The following is a 22,603-nucleotide window of genomic DNA, read 5'->3' as shown; positions in this document are numbered from 1 at the left end:
ATCCCTCCCCTCTATCTGATGTAGGCTTTGTGGGGATGTAATAACAGGACCAGGGATGGAGCTCTGCATGAGAGCCCAAAAAGGCCCCACCAGCGCTCCACTGCTCAGGGCAACGAGTCCCCTGTAATTCCCTCTGCACTCTCTCACTCTACCCTCCCTCCCTCTGTCTCCCATACTCACTTTCTCTCCCCCTTTCTCTAAACACTATCAGAGCAGAAAATGAGTCCACAGCAGGTAATGGAGGGGAGACCTGGCAGGCAAGAAACAAGGCTTTTAAACACACACTCACCATACGCACATGCACACACACACACTGACCTCCTTACTCAGACTGCGTCACATCTACAGAGGAAATGTGTGAAACTCATTTTTTACATTTGACATTTTAGTCATTTAGCTCTTATCCAGAGCGACTTACAGTTAGCAGCCACAGATAGATCACAGATAGATTCACCTGGGTCCGTAGTGAGGCTGTACTCTAGAGATCCCTCAGTGCTGCTGACCAATGAGCCCACAGTAAGGACCGTGGGCTGGTGACAGCTGGACTGGGTACACTGTGAGGTGGCAGCCAGATGTGCAGGGCATCCTCTATCTCCTACGTCCCTGGCTGCTGGCATGTACCCACAGCACACCAGTCCTCAACTCACCCTCATGCACCAACACCCTTCACATAGGAATGCCTGACCAGCCACCATCCAAGAAGGGTTCCCACACACCCACACAGTGCCGTTTGGTGATGCCATGCACTAGAAGAGTAAACTCTGATTCTATAAAGACTAACCCAACCACTTCAGTCCTACTTCATCCCCAACCACACCATTGAGGGCCATAGTTGAGGGCAGGCAGAGCCATCAAAGCTGCATCCCAGCATGGAGTCATTACTATACTACTGCTGCTGGAGCATGAGCTAAGGCTGGGGAGGACTGTATGGGACTCCAACCACAGCCTCCCACCCCTCCCAGTGTTCCCTTCCCAGAGCACAGCACAGAGCAGCTGGGCAGGGAGCAGGGAGTAGCGACACTCATATCTGGAGCCTCTGTTTATACACAGTCACACAGTCCCAGTGCCACAGTCCCACTGCAACAACATGAGAATGTATTCTGAGTGCATAGTGGAGCACTGTGCAGAGGTGCCTAGTGAGTCACTCAGTGAAATGCTTACTGAGTCACTCACTGCACAGCTCCACATTACAATACAGTGGAAAGGCCTCGGGGAGCAGGGAGTCTAATGGTTATTGTTGAGCAGCGTGGGGCAGGGCTCTCTCTCTCTCTCTCTCTCTCTCTCGCTCTCTCATTCTCTCTCTCTCTCTCTCTCTCTCTCTCTCTCTCTCTCTCTCTCTCTCTCTCTCTCATTCTCTCTCTCTCTCTCTCTCTCTCTCTCTCTCTCTCTCCTCTCTCTCTCTCTCTCTCTCTCTCTCTCTCTCTCCTCTCTCTCTCTCGTCTCTCTCTCTCTCTCTCTCTCTCTCTCTCTCTCTCTCTCTCTCTGCGGTTTGGGAAGTTTGCTTTGCAAGTTCAATTAAAATTGTCCTGTTGGGTTGCAAACACCCGGCTCTGAAACCAGTTTATGTTTTTGGACTCACCGGAGCAGACTTAGGAGTTATGTTTATAGTCAAGTATGACAACAGACTGTATATGGCTTATGCTAGTACGGGTAGTCAACAGTGTTTTGAGTGTGGGGATGTTGGCAATAAGCGACATGCTCGCCCGAAAAGGGAGAAGGCGGAGGGAGGCATGCATGCAGGTGGTCCTCGTAACGCCTGTGCCCACTGATGTAGGGAGAGGTGGGCCGACAGTGGCAGAGCAGCCACAAGCACCTGTTGCTGAGGAACAAGTTGTTAGTGTTGAGGGTACTGAGTTGCAGCTTGTAACAGAGGGGAATATAGCGTCTGATGTGCAGCAGAAAAATATTGTTGTAGGAGCCATTTCCCCAGACTGGTGAGGAGATGCCCAGTACGAGTGATGGGGTACAGGAGGGGGTTCAGGTAGAGCTAGTCTCCCAGGTAGTGGAGGAGATGGTCCATTACGAGTAATGGGGTACAGGAGGGGGTTAAGGTGGGGCTAGTCTTCCAGGCAGTGGAAGAGATGCCCGGTACAAGTGATGGGGTGCAAGTGGAGAGTGTTGAGAGGGCTGTGGCAGAGGGGAGTCAGGGGTCTGTGGCCTCAGTTGAGGAGGATCAGGAGAAGGATATGGACATTTCTGATATCCCAGTGTATATGATAGCAGCTGGCGACAACTCAATTTACAATCTAGATGAGGTAAATGGGTTCCTGGACCAGACTTTTGGGAAATCTGTTAAAATTATTTTTATGTTGATCAATTTGTGAGGTCAGCTGTGGTGTTACAAAAGACGGTGGGGTTAGACCAGTTGAGTGTGAAGAAGCGTTTCCACTTGAGGAAATGTGTTACTGCTGTCACGGCAGCAAAAGGTAGTGGGAAACGTGGTAAGGTTAAGAGAAAATTAAAAGAATGATGATTATCATGCCTCATAGGTTGCTTTTATTCTTTGTCTGGTTTCTCTGTGTGTCACGTTCGTTGAAGGACGGGTCAGACCAAGGCGCAGCGGGATATGCATACATGTTTATTTAACTGATAAACACACGACAAAACAACAAACCAAGGCTGAAGTCCAAAGGCTGAACACAAAACTAGCCTTAACACGGAACAAGATCCCACAACCCCTAATTGCCAATAGGCTGCCTAAGTATGCTCCCCAATCAGAGACAACGAGCGACAGCTGCCTCTGATTGGGAAACACACCCAGCCAAAACATAGAACTACACATACTAGATAGAAACATAGAAATACTAACATAGAACATTCACACCCTGACTCAACATATAAGAGTCCCCTGATTCAGGGCGTGACAGTACCCCCCCCTCCCCAAAGGTGCGGACTCTGACCGCACAACCTTTACATAACAGGGTAGGGGCCGGGTGGGCATTCCGCCTCGGAGGCGGATCCGGCTCCGGGCGTGACGACCACATACTCTCCGCCTCCCTGTTGCGCCCCTGGTCTGGTCTGGACCTCGGCGCGCCTCTTCCCCTCTCCTTCCTCCCACGATACTCCAAGCCCTGTCTGGACCCTGGTGTGGGAGACCCCGAACCTGGAGAGGGGCTGACGTCTGGGTCTGGACTGGAACCGCTGACCGGAGCTGGACTGGGCACCGGTGGAGCGGACTGCTCTGGCTCCGGAGTGGAGCTGCTGACCAGAGCTGGACTGGGCACCGGTAGAACGGACTGCTCTAGCTCCGGAGTGGAGCAGCTGACCGGAGCTGGACTGGACCCCGGTGGAGCGGACTGCTCTGGCTCCGGAGTGGAGCAGCTGACCGGAGCTGGACTCGACCCCGGTGGAGCGGACTGCTCTGGCTCCGGAGTGGAGCAGCTGACCGGAGCTGGACTAGACCCCGGTGGAGCGGACTGCTCTGGCTCCGGAGTGGAGCAGCTGACCGGAGCTGGATCAGGCACCGGTGGAGCGGACTGCTCTAGCTCCGGAGTGGAGCAGCTGACCAGTGCCGGACCAGGCACCGGTGGAACAGGCATGGGCCATGCCGGACTGGACACACGCACCACTGGTCTGGTGCGAGGAGCAGGCACGGGCCGAACCGGACTAGGAACACGCACCACTGGCTTGGTGCGAGGAGCAGGAACGGGCCGGGCCGGACTGGCGACACGCACCACTGGCTTGGTGCGAGGAGCAGGAACAGGCCGGGCTGGACTGGCGACACGCACCACTGGCTTGGTGCGAGGAGCAGGAACAGGCCGGGCCGGACTGGCGACACGCACCACTGGCTTGGTGCGAGGAGTAGAAACAGGCCGGGCCGGACTGGGAACACGCACCACTGGCTTGGTGCGAGGAGCAGGAACGGGCAGTACCGGGCTGGCGTGGGAACACGCACCACTGGCTTGGTGCGAGGAGCAGGAACGGGCCGTACCGGGCTAGCAACACGCACCACTGGCTTGGTGCGAGGAGCCGGAACAGGCCGGGCCGGACTGGGAACACGCACCACTGGCTTGGTGCGAGGAGCAGGAACAGGCCGGGCCGGACTGGGAACACGCACCACTGGCTTGGTGCGAGGAGCAGGAACAGGCCGGGCCGGACTGGGAACACGCACCACTGGCTTGGTGCAAGGAGCAGGAACGGGCCGGGCCGGACTGTGGAGGCGGACTGGAGGTCTGGAGCGGAGAGCTGGCACAACCCGTCCTGGCTAGCTGCCCACTTTCACACGACACATGCGGGGCGCTGGCACAGAACGCACTGGGCTGTGCAAGCGCACTGGCGATACAGTGCGTATCTCCGCATACCTGGGTTCCTCTATTAACCCACGCTCCTTAAGTTGCCTAACCAGCTCCTCTCTCCATGCATCAACTTCCTTCTTCTCCCTATGAGCCTCCTGCAGTGCCTCCTCTTGACTGGATCTCTCCCGCTCTATTCTAGCTATAAGGCCCCGTAATGTAGTGGCCTCCTCTCTTACCCTGCAGATCCAATCCTTCTCTCTCTCTCGGCACTCCTCCGCCAGTGAGGACTCCTCCGGGAGCCCCCACGAGTTAGGGAACAGAAACTCATCGTCGTCGTCGTCATTCTCCGACTCCTCGGTATAATACTGTTCCCACTCTTCTTCCCATGGTCGTAGGGAATCAATCTGGAAACCCCACCGGGTGTAGTGGTCGGGGCTCTTCTCTCACGTTCCCCGACCACCCCTTTAGCCCCCCCATTTTTTTCAGTGGGGCAGAGATGGGATGAAGACTTTGGGGGGTTTTCTAGGCTCCGATATCTTTCAAAAAAAGAACTGTGAGGGTGTAGTGGAGAAGGTGTGTGGCAGATTGTCTAGGTGGAAATGGGTGCTACCCCAGCTGTCTTATAGGGGAAGGGTGCTGGTAGCCAATAACCTAGCCGCCTCTACCCTGTGGCACAGACTAATGATTGTATAGCCACTGTGTAAAAGTGTCCCCCTGGAAGGGATAAAATCGACGAGGTGGGCAGGTGTGTTTGGTCCAGGTGCCTCCCCAAAAGGCTGTTGGCAGGTCTTTATATAAACTGCCTATTGAAAAGAGGACAGCTGACCTCCATTGGAGGATAATACATGGAGCTATAACCACCAACATGTATCTGGTACACCTGGATCCTACTGGGAGGGGTGTCCATTCTGTGCTGAGTCTGAAACTCTGGCACATCTCTTCTTACAGTGTCCCAGGTTGGTTGGGATGATTGACCTGATCACTAGTTGGTCCTCAGCTCTGGGAGAGGTTTTCTCTTCCCAACAGTTTATATTTGGGCCAAAGTACAGGTTTAGTCGAAGGGGTGTAGTTATCTTGCTTAACTTTGTGTCAGGGGCAGCTAAATTAGCAATTTGAAAGACACAAATGAACAGTATTCAGGGACAGGGGTCTGTGGATGTGGTGGGAATGCTGGAGGGGATGTTGGCAGCGAGACTGAGGGTTTAGTTTGCCTATTACAAAATGGTTAATAACATTGGGCTGTTTATGAGTATATGGTGTATTTAGAGGCTATTGTGTTTAGTTACGGTAGATTTGGTGTTGTGTGATGTTTAACCATGTTTTTGTTTGTTTGAGTGTTTATTGTGTTGTGGGTTCCCAGACCAAATAAAGGTTATTTAAATCTCTCTCTCTCTCTCTCTCTCTCTCTCTCTCTCTCTCTCTCTCTCTCTCTCTCTCTCTCTCTCTCTCTCTCTCTCTCTCTCTCTCTCTCTCTCTCTCTCTCTCTCTCTCTCTCTCTCTCTCTCTCTCTCTCTCTCTCTCTCCTCTCTCTCTCTCTCTCTCTCTCTCTGTGTGCATGCTGGGATTTGAGAGTTCGTGTGAAGGGCTCTGTGCTAACTTATTTTCTTGAGTCTTTCCTTGGTCTTTTTTTTTTTTTTATGGTGGAGGGTTAATGCACTGTTTGTTTTAGCGGTACCCACTGTTTTTTTTTTCAAAGTTAGGGAGGGAGAGGACAGCGTTTTAGTTTCCTGGGGTTTTGAACGGTGTGGTGTGCGCGATGGCTTCACAGCCTAGCACGGAGGAGACGCTGTCGTTACGGCATGGATTCAGGTGTGTTCCTGAGAATGGAATAAAGGTGGAGGAGGTTTTGCTCGCGATCGGCGAACAGGTAGGAGCTGAATTTATACATTCCGCTTCCAGAATGAACAAAGCTGTGATTGTGTTCATGAAAAGAGCAAATTTGGTGGGTAGGCTCATTGCTAGTGGAATATTTGTAAGGGGTGTGTTGGAGCCAATTTCAAATCAAATCAAATCAAATAGTATTTGTTACATGCGCCGAATACAACAGGTGTAGACCTTACAGTGAAATGCTTACTTACAAGCCCTTAACCAACAATGCAGTTTTAAGAAAGAATACCATAAAAAAAGAAGAAATAAAAGTAACAAATAATTAAAGAGCAGCAGTAAAATAACAATAGTAAAAGAACAATAGCGAGGCTATATACAGGGGGTACCGGCACAGAGTCACTGTGTGTGGGCACTGGTTAGTCAAGGTAATTGAGGTAATATGTACATGTAGGTAGAGTTATTGAAGTGACTATGCATAGATAATAAACAGAGAGAAGCAGCAGCGTAAAAGGGGGGGGGGGGGGGGGGGGACGACGACAATGCAAATAGTCTGGGTAGCCATTTGATTAGATGTTCTGGACTCTTATGGCTTGGGGGTAGAAGCTGTTTAGAAGCCTCTTGGACCTCTTGGACTTGGCACTCCGGTATTGCTTGCCGTGCGGTAGCAGAGACAACAGTCTATGACTAGGGTGGCTGGAGTCTTTGACAATTTTTAGGGCCTTCATCTGACACCGCCTGGTATAGAGGTCCTGGATGGCAGGAAGCTTGACCCCAGTGATGTACTGGGCCATACGCACTACTCTCTGTAGTGCCTTGCAGTCGGAGGCCGAGCAGTTGCCATACCAGGCAGTGATGCAACCAGTCAGGATGCTCTCGATGGTGCAGCTGTAGAACCTTTTGAGGATCTGAGGACCCATGCCAAATCTTTTCAGTCTCCTGGGGGGGAATAGGTTTTGTCGTGCCCTCTTCACGACTGTCTTGGTGTGCTTGGACCATGTTAGTTTGTTGGTGATGTGGACACCAAGGAACTTGAAGCTCTCAACCTGCTCCACTACAGCCCCGTCGATGAGAATGGGGGCGTGCTCGGTCCTCTTCATTTTCCTGTAGTCCACAATCATCTCCTTTGTCTTGATCACGTTGAGGGAGAGGTTGTTGTCCTGGCACAACACGGCCAGGTCTCTGACCTCCTCCTTATAGGCTGTCCCGTCTTTTCTGGTGATCAGGCCTACCACTGTTGTGTCATTGGCAAACTTAATGATGGTGTTGGAGTCGTGCCTGGCCATGTAGTCATGAGTGAACAGGGAGTACAGGAGGAGACTGAGCACGCACCCCTGATGGGCCCCCATGTTGAGAATCAGCGTGGCGGATGTGTTGTTACCTACCCTTACCACCTTGGGGTCGGCCCATCAGGAAGTCCAGGATCCAGTTGCAGAGGGAGGTGCTTAGTCCCAGGGTCCCTAGCTTGGTGATGAGCTTTGAGGGCACTATGGTGAGGGGTCAAAGTACACGGTCAGGGAACTGTCAAGTTTCTTGAATGAAACTAAAGGGAAAAAGGTTAATCTTGAAGATTTTTTGGGGAAGTTTGTAAAATCAGTACAACAGGCTATGAATGAGGGGCATGGTGCCTCTCACCCAGAAAACGTTTTAGGTTGAGGAAGTGGGTCACAACCGTGCGTAAGGGTCTACCTTCAGATGCTGTTTAGATGAATAGTTATTTTTCTGGCACTGGGGCTTTTTGAGCTTTGGTATTGGTCTCTTTCTTTGCTGGCTTTTCTCCCACTTCTTATGGATACTCTTCGGGTAGGCTCGCTTAATATAATTGGCGCCAGAGATGCAGGAAAGAGGAGTCTGTTGGGTGAATATGTAAAACAAAAAAAAGTACAGGTGTTGTTTCTGCAGGAGATACATAGTGATGTGGTGAATAAAGTTGATTGGGGGCTCTGGTGGAAAGGGGCAAGTGTGCTGAGCCATGGAACAAATGTTAGTGCAGGGGTGGCAGTCCTTTTTGCACTGGGTCGGGGTAGACTGCTTGTAGTAAAAGCAGAAATTAACCACAGGTTTTGTCCTTATAAATGTGTATGCACCTAACACAGGGGGAGAGAGGGGGCGTCTGTTTGGGTGTCTTAGACAGGAACTCTCACAGGTAGCGCCTGAGTAGACGCTGGTGGTCGGCAGGGACTGGAACTGTACGATGGATTTTACAAAAGACAGAAATGGGGAGGAGCCTCATTCAGGCTCAGTGGGGGTGTTAAGGGACATTATTAATCAGTTTGACCTAGTGGATGTTTGGAGAACTAGACATCCCAACACAAGACAGTATACATGGGTGAAGGTCTTTGGGACTAGGGTGAGTGCAGCCTGACTCGATCGGTTTTACATGTCTAGGAATCAGAGCAATAGGCAGTTGGGCGCTACCATTCTCCCGGTGGGTTTTTCGGATCACCACATAACAATGGCTCGGCTGTCTATTTCACCAGGGCCTCGGCAGGCATCCTATTGGAAGTTTAATTTAAAGCTCTTACAAGATCCCACTTTTTGCTCAGGTTTCCAGACTTTTTGGGAAAGGTGGGGGCAGCAAAGAGAGGAGTATGAGTCTCTGAGTCAAAGGTGGGATGTGGAAAAAAGTACAAATGTGGCTTTTCTGTCAACAGTATACAGCGCTCTCATCCTCAGAGGCTAGGAGAATATTGGGGGAACTTGAGCGTAGTATCAGTGAATTGGAGGTAGAGCTGGTGGGGCAAGGCAATGTAGGCCTCCAGGCTAATTTAGCTAAATTACATAGGTACCTGGGCAGTTTTTTCCAGGTTAAAGCAAAGGGAACACTTGTAAGAGATAGGTTCTCCATGCTCAATGAGATGGATGCTCCCAGCTCCTCTTCTTTGGTTTGGAAAGACAGAGCGGTGAAGCCAAGGGTATGCATTATCTACGGCTGTCGGATGGGCGGGTGACCTCTGTGGTCGGGGAGATGCGGGAGCGGACTGTGGAGTTTTTTTTTTTTGTCATTTAGCAGACGCTCTTATCCAGAGCGACTTACAGTTAGTGAGTGCATACATTATTATTATATATATATTTTTTCATACTGGCCCCCCGTGGGAATCAAACCCACAACCCTGGCGTTGCAAACGCCATGCTCTACCAACTGAGCTACATCCCTGCCGGCCATTCCCTCCCCTACCCTGGACGACGCTGGGCCAATTGTGCGCTGCCCCATGAGTTCTATACTGAGTTGTATAGGACAGAACTGTGTGATCCTATGTGTGCTCAGGTTTTGTTTGCAGAACTCCCTAAGCTCTCTCTGGCACAGAGGGATGAAATGGACATTCCCCTGTTGTCCCATGAACTGGCAGAGGCCGTAACCCAGATGTCCCCCGACCGTGCACCAGGGGTCGATGGACTCCCAGTGGAGTTTCATACAAAATTCTTGGGAATAATTGGACTGGACTTCTTTTGCGTGTTGCGTGAGTGCGTCTAGGTAGGAGAGTTGCCGATGAGCTGCCGTTGGGCGGATCTGACTCTCCTGCCCAAAAAAGGGGACTTGTGTGAACTTAAGAACTGGAGGCCTGTGGCATTGCTCTGTGCGGACTACAAGTTTTTTGCCAAGGTACTCGCTAACAGACTGAAGTCCCATCTGGACTCTATAGTACACAAGGACCAGACATATTGTGTGCCAGGACGCTCAATCACGGACAACTTGTTCTTAATCAGGGACATGTTGGACTTGTCGAGAGGTTCTAATGTGAACTTTGGACTGGTCTCTTTAGATCAAGAGAAAGCTTTTGATAGAGTGGACCATGAGTATCTGTTTAATGTGATGTCTGTGTTTGGATTTGGAGAAAAGTTTTTGGCATGTGTGAAGATGTTGTATGCTGGGGCGTCATGTATGGTCAAGGTGGGAGGGGGGCTCTGTAGGCCAGTTTGGGTGCGGCGGGGCATTAGACAAGGATGCCCTCTATCGGGGCAGTTATATACACTAGCCATTGAGCCTTTTTTGGGCCTGCTATGCAGGAGATTTCAGGGAGTCTGCTGGACAGGCATGGGTGTGTTGACAGGCATAGCAGTGTCGGCGTACGCAGATTACGTTTCTGTGATGGTCAGGGACGGGCAGGATATGCAGGCACTAGAGACTAGTCTGAAGGTGTACGAGGGAGCTTCGTCAGCTAAGGTGAACTGGGACAAGAGCAAAGCTCTGTTATGTGGGGCATGGAGGGATAGGGCCCCACCTCTGCTTCCAGGGGGTTTGCAGTGGGGTTGTGAAGGGCTTAACATTTTGGGGGTGTACCTGGGCTCAGAGAGGTGGGTCAGGAAGAGCTGGGAGGGGCTGTCACAGGCAGTGGTGTCAAGACTGGCCAGGTGGAGGTGGCTCCTGTCCCAAGTGTCATATAGAGGGAGGGTGCTGATAATCAACAACCTGGTGGCATCTTCCCTGTGGCATAAACTGGCCGTCCTCAACCCCCCCACCGGTCTGCTCGCAGACCTGCAACGCAAACTGGTGGATTTTTTCTGGTCGGGCCATCACTGGCTGAGGGCGACAGTGTTGTATATGTCCGTACATGAAGGATGACAGGGCCTGGTGGAACTGGAGAACAGGGTGGCTGCATTCCGACTAAAGGCGGCGCAGAGACTGCTATACCATACTTATGTCAGCTGGAGGGAACCAGCATGCATGCTGCTGAGGAGAGCTGGCGGATTAGGGTTGGACCGGCAGCTATTCCTCATGAGGCTGGAGAGGCTGAGAACAGCAGGTCTCTCTGATTTTTACTCTGCGGTGCTGAGGACCTGCCAGCTCCTAAGGCCCACACAAGCAGGGGGTGTGGAGCCTGGGCTGTGGGTGTGGGAGGAGCCTATCTTCCACAACCCAGCCATCCTTTTGAGATTGGTTCACTTGGCCACCCTGCAGAGGCGACTGATGGCAGCGGGTTTACTAAGGCTGGGTGACCTGCGACTGCTGGGAGAGGAGGGGTGGGGTGGCCCCTCCCCCACCAATGTTTCCGCCACTGCAGGTGACGGCAGAGACTGGGGACTGGCAAGGGGGTCTGGAGGACTTGTTAGATTTTAACACTCCAAGCCTGGGGGAGTTTGAGGGGGTGGGAGGTAAAGCCCTCTACAACCTCTGCATTAAGTTAAGGAACATTATGAGCCTAACAGGAGTGAAGGCACATCAGTGGCAGGGGGTATGTGGGGCGGAGAGTATGGTGGGTTTTAGATGGAGGGGGCTCTACAAACTCCAAGTACCAAAGAGGTCAGGGGACCTCCAGTGGCCACAAACAGCTGGTTGGCACGGGATGACCCGGGAGTCGGACAGGGGTGTCCTTTCTGTGTCATGAGTGAAACTGTGATTCATGTGTTTTCTGTGTGCACCAGGTTAATGCCATTAATGTCTCTGTTGGAATGTCTGTGTGAGAGGTTGGGGAAAGAAAGTCAAAAGTCAAAGTCTCTCTCTCTCTCTCTGTCTCTCACTCTATTCAATTCAAGGGGGCTTTATTGGCATGGGAAACATATGTTTACATTGCCAAAGCAAGTGAAATTGACAAACAAAAGTGAAATAAACAATAAAAGGTTAACAGTAAATATTACACTCACACAGTGTGTGGCAGAGCAGAGAAGAGCTCCTCTGGCTCCCAGGCTGAGACTAGGCGAGGTGAAGCTACAAGGGCCGTGTGGGAGTGAGGCACAGAGAGAGGTAGTGCACACAGGAATGTGTGGGTTACAGCTAAAGAAGGCCACAGAAGTACAAGCCTGCAAGGCACTAACAGGAACACACAGCAGCCATGTCATGTCTATGGATGAGCACATTTCTGAGCTCCGGACCGGCAGCTGCACTGCTTTAGACTGTTGCTCTAGCCTGCGGGAGAGTGACTCCTCAGCGTGCACATCCATCCATCTCTCTCTGTTCCTTCCCCGCATTCTCTCTCCTCACATCATCCATCACAAGCGCACACAAACACACACGTGTATCTATTATACACTGCTCAAAAAAATTAAGGGAACACTAAAATAACACATCCTAGATCTGAATGAATGAAATAATCTTATTAAATACTTTTTTCTTTACATAGTTGAATGTGCTGACAACAAAATCACACAAAAATTATCAATGGAAATCAAATGTATCAACCCATGGAGGTCTGGATTTGGAGTCACCCTCAAAATTAAAGTGGAAAACCACACTACAGGCTGATCCAACTTTGATGTAATGTACTTAAAACAAGTCAAAATGAGGCTCAGTAGTGTGTGTGGCCTCCACGTGCCTGTATGACCTCCCTACAACACCTGGGAATGCTCCTGATGAGGTGGCGGATGGTCTCCTGAGGGATCTCCTCCCAGACCTGGACTAAAGCATCCGCCAACTCCTGGACAGTCTGTGGTGCAACGTGGCGTTGGTGGATGGAGCGAGACTTGATGTCCCAGATGTGCTCAATTGGATTCAGATCTGGGGAACGGGCGGGCCAGTCCATAGCATCAATGCCTTCCTCTTGCAGGAACTGCTGACACACTCTAGCCACATGAGGTCTAGCATTGTCTTGCATTAGGAGGAACCCAGGGCCAACCGCACCAGCATATGGTCTCACAAGGGGTCTGAGGATCTCATCTCGGTACCTAATGGCAGTCAGGCTACCTCTGGCGAGCACATGGAGGGCTGTGCGGCCCCCCAAAGAAATGCCACCCCACACCATGACTGACCCACCGCCAAACCGGTCATGCTGGAGGATGTTGCAGGCAGCAGAACGTTCTCCACGGCGTCTCCAGACTCTGTCACGTCTGTCACATGTGCTCAGTGTGAACCTGCTTTCATCTGTGAAGAGCACAGGGCGCCAGTGGTGAATTTGCCAATCTTGGTGTTCTCTGGCAAATGCCAAACGTCCTGCACGGTGTTGGGCTGTAAGCACAACCCCCACCTGTGGATGTCGGGCCCTCATACCACCCTCATGGAGTCTGTTTCTGACCGTTTGAGCAGACACATGCACATTTGTGGCCTGCTGGAGGTCATTTTGCAGGGCTCTGGCAGTGCTCCTCCTGCTCTTCCTTGCACAAAGGCGGAGGTAGCAGGCCTGCTGCTGGGTTGTTGCCCTCCTACGGCCTCCTCCATGTCTCCTGATGTACTGGCCTGTCTCCTGGTAGCGCCTCCATGCTCTGGACACTACGCTGACAGACACAGCAAACCTTGCCACAGCTCGCATTGATGTGCCATCCTGGATGAGCTGCACTACCTGAGCCACTTGTGTGGGTTGTAGACTCCGTCTCATGCTACCACTAGAGTGAAAGCACCGCCAGCATTCAAAAGTGACCAAAACATCAGCCAGGAAGCATAGGAACTGAGAAGTGGTCTGTGGTCACCACCTGCAAAACCAGTCCTTTATTGGGGGTATCTTGCTAATTGCCTATAATTTCCACCTGTTGTCTATTCCATTTGCACAACAGCATGTGAAATTTATTGTAAATCAGTGTTGCTTCCTAAGTGGACAGTTTGATTTCACAGAAGTGTGATTGGCTTGGAGTTACATTGTGTTGTTTAAGTGTTCCCTTTATTTTTTTGAGCAGTGTATTTATGTGCTAGATAGGTAACAGCACGCAGCCATTTCTTCAGCAGGAGGTCACATACACCTTCATTCTCTCTCCCCTGACGCCTCACCCACCCCCATCCTCCCTCCCTCCCTCACTCCACGACTACCCTTCCCCCAAAAAGCCTGACTGCTCCTGCAGATAAGCCCCCCTCCTTCTCCCTACATTTCAGGTGAGCGCCCGTCAGGTCTCTTTAAACACTCATGAGATTACACATTTACTTTCAGAGCAGGCAGCCCACAAAACCACCAATATATAATCTAAATCTCCCACCATTTCCCCCCAGTGCAGTGCAGAGCAGAGCAGAGGGGAGGAGAGGAGCTGAGTCCCATAGCAGCTTTTGCTGTTAGCCCCCGGCTGCCTGGCTCCTTATCACAGCGTCTCTCACCTGCAAACAGGGTCATTAGAGGCTGCAGGTGATAAGAAGGCTTGGATCTACCTAGCTGGCCCTAATCAAAGGAGCCCAGGTTCAAACAGGCTGCTCTCTAACGCCACCTCTTCCCCAACCGTCAGCCTCACACAATAGCAGTGAGCTCTGCTATGAACATGTCAGTCACAGACACACACTGTACTTTGAAATACTTTATAGACAGTAGCAGGAGAGAAGGTTCTAAAAGATCAGGTGGCAGCTCCAGTCCCAGTGGAGTCTGTCATTCCTCCTCAAAGTCTGAGTGGTGCAACTCTCAAGCCATTATCAGCTTAGCATTTAGCACATAATGTATATAGACATACAGGAGCTAGGTCATGACCTCTTATAGCAGTGCTTCTCAATTATTTTCTGTTACGCCCCCCCTAGGAAGAAGTAAACATTTCGCGCCCCCCAACTTTCCGCCGTGACTGTAAATAGTATAATTTGTCTATAAAATTGTTATAAGTACACCTCTGCATAACATTGTATCCTTATTAACATTAAAGAAAACAAAACAAAAATAAAGAAAGAAATATAGATCAACTTACAACAAAGAATAACTTTATTAACATTGTTTTTTAGTCTGTAACAGAAAATACTTAATGAGGAAGTCAGGATTAATGGCTACAATGAGCACGTTTTGCAGTGCACAGCTTTTCGAAACGGGGTTTGAAGCATGATACTGCAACTCTCAGCTCCTGCTCAATGTTTAGCTGGGACCTGTACTTGGTCTTCAGTGCAGCAACAGCAGAGAAGCCAGTCTCACAAAGATAAGATGTTTCAAAAGGAAGAAGAATGCCCATGGCCCTCTGCCCTAAGAGTGGATACTGCCTCTCTACACTCAGCCAGAATTCACTCGGTCTGTGATGTGAACCTCAGTCTCAATGTGGAGTCAGACGTCATATCAATAAACTGGTCCTCCTCTGCAGAGCTGAAACCAATTGGAGCTGGTGCATTGAAAGGATCTCTCACCCAGTCATATTGGGAACTGTTTTCAGGGAAGTACTTTTTAAAGAATCCCATCAGTGATGAAATATGCTCTTTAATATATGGAATCACTGAGGTAGCATCATAGTCAGTAGTGTCAACAAATTCATGCAGGTTCTCGAATCAATCAGTATTTCCTTCATCAAGTCGCCTGCCCCACATTGCAAGCTTTCGAGTGAAAGAGCTGATCTTGTCTGTGACCTGAGGGAGGTGTTTATCTTTCCCTTGAAGCTGTAGATTTAGTTCATTTAGCTTTCCAAATATGTCACTCAGGTAGGCCAGTTTTGCCAGGAAGTTCTCATCACTAAATTTTTCTGCGAGGTCATACTTGTGCTCCTGCTCCGAAAACATTCTTATCTGCTCTCTGAGCTCAAAAACTTGGGACAAGACTTTTCCTCGTGACAGCCACCTTGCTTCACTGTGAAACAGCACAGCTTGATGTTCAGCTCCCATCTCCTCACAGATAGCAGAGAATACTCTTGTTTTTAGTGGTCTGGTCTTTATAAAATTGACTACACCTACAATGTCAGTCATAACCTCACTTAATTCAGAGGAAAGGTGCCTTGATGCCAGTGCTTCTCTGTGTATAACACAGTGCGTCCACTCAGCATTAGGTGAGGCCTTCTTGATGAGTGCCCAAAGTCCTTTTCTCATCCCTGCCATGGTCTGTGCACCATCACTGCAAACACCAATGCAGTTCTCCCACTTTAGCCCATTCTCAGTCAGGAAGCAGTCCAGCATTTTGAATAGCTCTTCAGCTGTGGCTCTGTCTGAGACATATTTACAAAAAAGTAGATCCTCACACAGGGAGTTTGTCATGTCAAAACGTACATAAGCGATAAACAAACAGTCTTTGTTGTTGTCAGTTGCTTCATCGAACTGTAAGGCAAAACCTTTGTCTTTGAGTTTATCTACCAGCTGTTCTTTAAGATCGTTAGCAATGTAATTTATACACGTCTGGCGACAGTGTCATTGGACAGAGGGATAGTTTTTTTTGTTGCACTGAGCAATTTGGTACGCCACCTTATATGATGCTAACAGTGCTCGCTGGTTTACTGAAGTAGCATTCACAAAGCGGGACGATTGTTGGCAATATTCGGCACGTTTTCGCTGAAAAAACTCAAGTGGCTTATCAGCGTGATTGGGGTGTAATGTCTTTAAGTGACGCCTTAATTTATTTGGCTTCATGCTGTCCGCTGCCAACATTTTTAGACACAGTAAACATACCGGTCTTTCCTCTTCTCCCACCGTAGTCACAGTGAAGCCAAGCGCTACATACGCTTCGTCATATTTCCTCGTCTTAGCTTTCGGGAGACTTACGTTTGTCTCATTATCTCCGTCTCTCTCCGCCTTTCTTTTCATCCCTGTTAAATATGTTTCCATGGTGTCTCTTAAGGGTTTGTTATCTGCACTTCATATCTCCTGCTCTGTGCTCTGTGCTCTTGTTCGGTGCAAAGAAAAACCTACTCCCTGCGGCAAAAAAAAGCATGTTTCCCGGGGTCACACGCGCCCCCCCGGCATCGCTCCGAGCCCCCCCAGGGGGGCGCGCCCCACTATTTGAGAAGGACTGTCTTATAGCAACCCTGCTAAAGGTACTGAGGCCGATAGCAAAGAGTCTCAATAACATTGATCAAATATATCCTTTCTGATTCATTGGGTTTCAGAGACACAGAGTGCAGTGGCGTTTTCAGCTCCAACAAAGCTGGGTATTTACTGAGGCCACTCAGGTTTTGTCTTCTCTTTCAGAAGGGAAGAGGACAGATAGACAGCGGTGAATTGTTTACTTGTTTGTTTCTCCGGCTGGGCTAAGGAGTTGCCATGGTTTGAAGGAGAGGTGGGGGTTGTTTTTGGGCGGCTGGGTGGCATACCAATGCAGCATAAATGGATTAGGTAGAAAACTGAAAAACACTGAGTCGGTCGGAGAGTGGGGACTGAGCGAATGGAGAGGACGAGGACGGGGGGAGAATTCCAGGCCCTTGAAGGAGTGTGCCAGGGCTTCAAATACATCCTTTTTGATGTAAGGCCTGCTAACCAATCACAGTTGTTCCAGCTGCTGCTGCTGCTTGGCCTTCCGCAACCCCCTCCCACCTACTGCTCCCGTCTCCCATCCCCTGTCCCCAGGCCCGGACCAGGCCTGGCTGGCACAGCTGACTGGGATCAGGGCGCCCCCCTGCTCCCTTTCAAAGGTGACAGTCTGGGGAAGGCTCGTTGTACCAACAGGGTATTGTAAACAACCTCCTCACCCCTCCACCCCTCACCTCTCCAACCTGCTCAACTGTTGCCGGTTCATCTGAGGAAAAGGCTGAGGCTGTCAACACACAAAATCAAGATAGCAGCATAACAATGTGACACTATTGACATGGGGTTAGAGTGAGATTCTGAGTGTGTGTTATTCCTTTACATTTACAGACAAGCTGTGTTGTCTTCCTGCTTATCAGATGTTTTGCCAAGTGTAACTGTGTCTTTGTCCTAGTCTGTACCTCCTCCAGTTAAGCAGCAGAGGATGCTGAGACAATGCCAGGGTTTTTCATCACTCCCTAATTAGTCTTCATCACAGTGTGTATGTGAGAGCTTTGAGTGTGTGTGTGTGTGTGTGTGTGTGTGTGTGTGTGTGTGTGTGTGTGTGAGTGTGAGTGTGAGTGTGAGTGTGAGTGTGAGTGTGAGTGTGTGTGTGTGTGTGTGTGTGTGTGTGTGTGTGTGTGTGTGTGTGTGTGTGTGTGTGTGTGTGTGTGTGTGTGTGCGTGCGTGCGTGTGTGTGTGTGCGTGTGCGTGTGCGTGTGCCCGCGCGTGTGTGTGTTGGCTCGGTGTCCGTGGGGGGCGGAGTTAAAGGGTTCAGCTCGGGTACAAGGACAAGTGATAACAATACAGCTAATTAATTCAAGGTAAATACGTGCATAAAATAACCTGCACAACACAGTGTTAAGAGCAAAATTAGCTAATGCGTCAGTGGGAATAACTTTAATAACAATCTCTACCACTTGACCATCATGTTAGGCATTTCAGATCCTACCAGAGCCACTCTCTTCATATTTATTATGTTTTACTCTGGGACTGTGGTGAGATAAAAAACAAAACGCAGTAGGGGATAATTCACTTTTATTACTCCCTAATAGCAGTACTTCTTCTCCTCACTCCCGACTTCCTGTACTGCCTGCTGTTGTGATGACATACACTAGCTAATTTTCCCCAAACATCGGACACCCCCTAACCTCGGACACTCTCTAGCGGTTGGAGGACTAAATCACCTCGAGCTCAACATTTAAATGGACTGAAAAATAACGGTACGTTTTGTGACTAACGACACCCTTTTAGCTAGCTGACCACCGATTTTCAGTGCAATTTATGTAAGTTAAGTTAGGTTTTGAGAGTTTTCAAAAAAGTTATATGTACAAATTTTGTGGAACAAGCTGCATATTGTAAAATTCGACTGCGCGACAGACCACATCTAATGAGTTGAGTTTTTACCAAAAAGTTATATTTTGGTTTCATCTAACCATATGACATTCTCCCAATCCTCTTCTGGATCATCCAAATGCACTCTAGCAAACTTCAGACGGGCCTGGACATGTACTGGCTTAAGCAGGGGGACACGTCTGGCACTGCAGGATTTGAGTCCCTGGCGGCGTAGTGTGTTACTGATGGTAGGCTTTGTTACTTTGGTCCCAGCTCTCTGCAGGTCATTCACTAGGTCCCCCCGTGTGGTTCTGGGATTTTTGCTCACCGTTCTTGTGATCATTTTGACCCCACGGGGTGAGATCTTGCGTGGAGCCCCAGATCGAGGGAGATTATCAGTGGTCTTGTATGTCTTCCATTTCCTAATAATTGCTCCCACAGTTGATTTCTTCAAACCAAGCTGCTTACCTATTGCAGATTCAGTCTTCCCAGCCTGGTGCAGGTCTACAATTTTGTTTCTGGTGTCCTTTGACAGCTCTTTGTCTTGGCCATACTGGGACACTAATTTTCATTACAGATAACATCAAACAAAAAACATGGGTACACTTTCAGTTATTGTGAAAACTTTCATCACCTTTCAATGCCTTAGCTTTGAAATGTAAATGTTTATACATATTCAGATTGAGTTATCTTTCTAAAATGTGTATAGTATGCCAAGTTATTTAGCTACATGTATTTACCACTGCAGCATGGAGAAAGTCAAGAGGAAGCAGTGGAGTGAGGTGGACATGTTCCATGCCATGGAGGACTGCGGGGCAGGGATGGCTATCCGCCAGGCTGCCAAGGTTAGGCATCTTTTGTTTTTAGGAGATGACCATGTGTATGTGAATTTTATCTGCTAGTAACAGTTTTATTTTCTTATCTACCAAGGTGCATGGTGTACCTCGGCAGACCCTGGCGGACAGGCTGAGGGGCCGCGTGACCCATGGTTGTCGCAGTGGACCACCCACATTGCTTGCACCAGAGGATGAAAAGTCTCTGGTGCAGTACTGTATCTACTGCGCCAGCCATGGGTTCCCCTTCACCAGAAAGAGGCTGATGAAATACGCCGACAAAATACGCAGGTATTTTGTGTTCTATGTGTTTATGTATGTAGATTGGTGGACTGACTGTTCTCAATGTGTGTGATGTAAATGTGGATGTGTATGGTGATGCCAAAACAAACATTTTCATCCTGGATGGACAATTATATATTCTATTCTATTGTAGGTTTCGGCACCCAGGGGAAACAATCCCACCACTGGGGAAGAGGTGGTGGGAAATGTTCAGGAGGAGGCACAAGAACCTAAGCATGAGGCCGGACACCCTGGATAGGGGGAGAGCTGAGTGTGCCACACGTCCGACGATGGACACCTTCTTCACTTCTTATGAGAAGCACTTGGAGGAGAGTGGGTTGAGGGAGAAACCCAGACAAATCTATAACTGCGATGAGTCTGGGTTTCGTAGCGACCAGAGCAGGCACAAAGTGCTGGCTCCCCGGGGCGCAAAACACGTGTACCAGCAGGCTCCGGGGACCAAGGAGCACATCACAGTGCTGGCCTGCTTCAACGCAACTGGGGAGGACGTCCCCCCGTTTATCATCTACCCCAAGTGTTTCCCCGGTGGCCACTACACACTGGGAGGCCCCCCCCAAGCCTTGTATGGACGGTCAAGCAGTGGCTACATTGACAGGGACCTGTTCAGGAAGTGGTTTCAGCACTTCATTAAGCATGCAGTGAAAGAGCGCCCTCTCCTTCTCCTCTTTGATGGGCACAAGAGCCACATGGACCCGGAAGTGCTCGCGGCGGCACTAAGGGAAGGGGTTATACTTCTTTGTCTTCCACCACACTGCACCCATGTCCTGCAGCCGCTGGACGTGGCATACTTTGGCCCTTTAAAGGCTGAGTTCTCCAAGGTAGCTGGAGACCTTAGCCATTTTGACCACTCCTACATGGTAAACAAATCAGAATTTGCCAGAGTATTCCGCTACCCGTACCAGCGATGCAAGGACATGCGCTATGTGGTGGAAGGGTTTAAGAAGTGTGGCCTCTTCCCTTTTGACCCTTCAGCCATTGAAGGGTCCCGTTTAATGCCGTCTCGGACCCTACCGGGTCCCAACACCGCCTCTACTGGAACCAGCAGCACTGTGCCATCCATCAGCACCTCCTCCCCAGCGACCACAGGAGGACCCTCAGCCCCTGCTCCAGTCCCAGCCGCTGCTCCAGTCCCATCCCTAGCTCTAGAAGAGCACCCCCTAATAGAGGGGGGGCTGATAGCGAAGGACCTGGGGCACGTCCTTACTGTCCTGAAGTATCGGCTGGACCGATACAGAAGACTCCCTGTGGTCGCCACATGCCTCACCGGGGAGGAATACACGCGCCAGTGGCAGGAGAGGGGTGAGAAGGAGAGGGCCGAGGCAGAGGAGAAAGAGCGTCGGGCAGCCCTCAGAACACAGAGGGTACAGGAGAGGGCTGCCATGGATGAGACCATTGACGCCATCGCCTCTGCTGGACCCCCTGCTGGAACCACTCCTGACAGCTGCATCACCACTGCCAGTGCCTCCCAGTGTGCAACACCTGTAGGAGCCGCCGGAGTCCCCAGCTGCAGAAGAAGGCCACATGCCTACTCTCCCGGCCACACCATCGTCGGCCCCTCAACCCCACCATTACAAACACCAACTCCCCCAAGCCATAGTCGGCGGTTTTGTCCACCACCACCCCAATGCACACCACCCCCCATGTCTGTCACCACCAACACGGCCTCCTCTGGACCAACTGCCTCCTCCGTCTCCCCTGGTCACACCACCATAGCAGCCTCGTCTGGTGTCCCTGCCCCCTGCAATTTGTATACCACCACCTCCACAGGTAAACACATGTTAAATTACGAAAAAATGACTGTTTGTTATCTGTTTTATAAAACAGCAATGTAAAAAAAATATATATATATCTTTACATATCTACAGTACATAGCACCAGCCCTCCACCTCCTCCAAAACCTCTGCAGCTTCCTCCAGAGGTATTGATGTAAAAAAGTTGAAAAGGGTTTTCATGCAACATGCTCTGTCTAACACAACTTTTTCTCAAACTGCAGCACAGAAAAGGAAGAGAAAAGCTACACCGGTCACATCTGTCACACCACCCATGGCACCACTCTCAGGTACTTCATAATCTGTTTTTCTCGCTCTCTCAGTTGTTTCAATTACTATTGTTGTTGAAGAACTTCTACATTTTGCAAAACCATATTAATCAAATTGTATTATTATTTAATTTTTTATAAAAGAAGACACCACCTGCTGTGCTCGCTGCGGGGAGCGTGATCCGCCTGCAAGCTCCTCTCAGGAGTGTAGATCCGAGGTGCCATGGGTGTGCTGTGACTTCTGCCAGCACTGGTTCCACTGCAGGTGTGTGCAGTGGGATCAAGAGGTAGCGGTGGAGCTGGATTTTTATTGTGATTTTTGTGACAATATAGGGATGGAGGTCGAGATTTAATTGTTTGTTTTGTTTGTGTTCATATGAAATTATTTATTTGTTCAAAAAAATAAATGTCTAAAATATAATATATATATTTATTGAACCCATCTTGTGTATTTCTTCCTTTACTTTCCAAGTGCACCTCTGCAACACAAACTCCAACAGTGTTTTCATTGTTTATGTTAATGCACATAACTGAAATGAAAGTCTATTTGATGTAAATTATTAATACTCATATTTTATTTGGTTACAACACTGAATATGCTGGTGAATAACCATTTTTTAAGAGTCCACAGGAGGGCGCACCGGGCTACGCAATGAAAAGTTGACAGGCAAATCATTATTTTTTACCGGAAGACTAGCCAACTAGTCAACTATCTAGTAAACACTTCGGATACGTGGTTGGTGTCTGTTTTTTCAACAAAATTAAACGGATATATCTAATTGAACAAAATAGTAAGGTGGCCAATAACTGGGGGCCGTATGCCGATAATACGTATTTTTTTGCTAAACTGCTTATCAAAAGCTGATAACAGTAGTATTTCCAATGAAATGTCAAACTTGCTAATTGCTAACGCGTTAGCTAACATTTTTACGACACCAATAATCACAAAACATTGAAGGCTTGATCACAAGATAACACTGTTGAAGGTAATATATTTCTTAAACGCTGTTGAATATGC

The 22,603-nt window shown here is 49.5% G+C and overlaps 1 protein-coding gene and 1 long non-coding RNA gene across 3 annotated transcripts in view; one reads left to right on the top strand and one right to left on the bottom strand.

The window, feature by feature from the left end:
* LOC311137305 (breast cancer anti-estrogen resistance protein 1-like) overlaps nucleotides 1-22,603 on the bottom strand; it is a 67,777-nt gene that overhangs the window by 19,680 nt on the left and 25,494 nt on the right. The gene's annotated exons all lie outside the window — the stretch shown is intronic.
* LOC311137306 lies at nucleotides 21,529-22,023 on the top strand. Its single transcript, XR_014613939.1, has 2 exons — nucleotides 21,529-21,606; nucleotides 21,730-22,023. It is a non-coding gene; the product is annotated as an uncharacterized lncRNA (long non-coding RNA).

Source organism: Coregonus lavaretus (assembly GCF_964263955.1).
Source record: "Coregonus lavaretus genome assembly, chromosome: 11".
In the NCBI taxonomy this organism is placed as follows: Eukaryota; Metazoa; Chordata; class Actinopteri; order Salmoniformes; family Salmonidae; genus Coregonus; species Coregonus lavaretus.
Note: the sequence above shows the minus strand (reverse complement) of the source record. Positions and strands in the feature narration are given on the sequence as shown.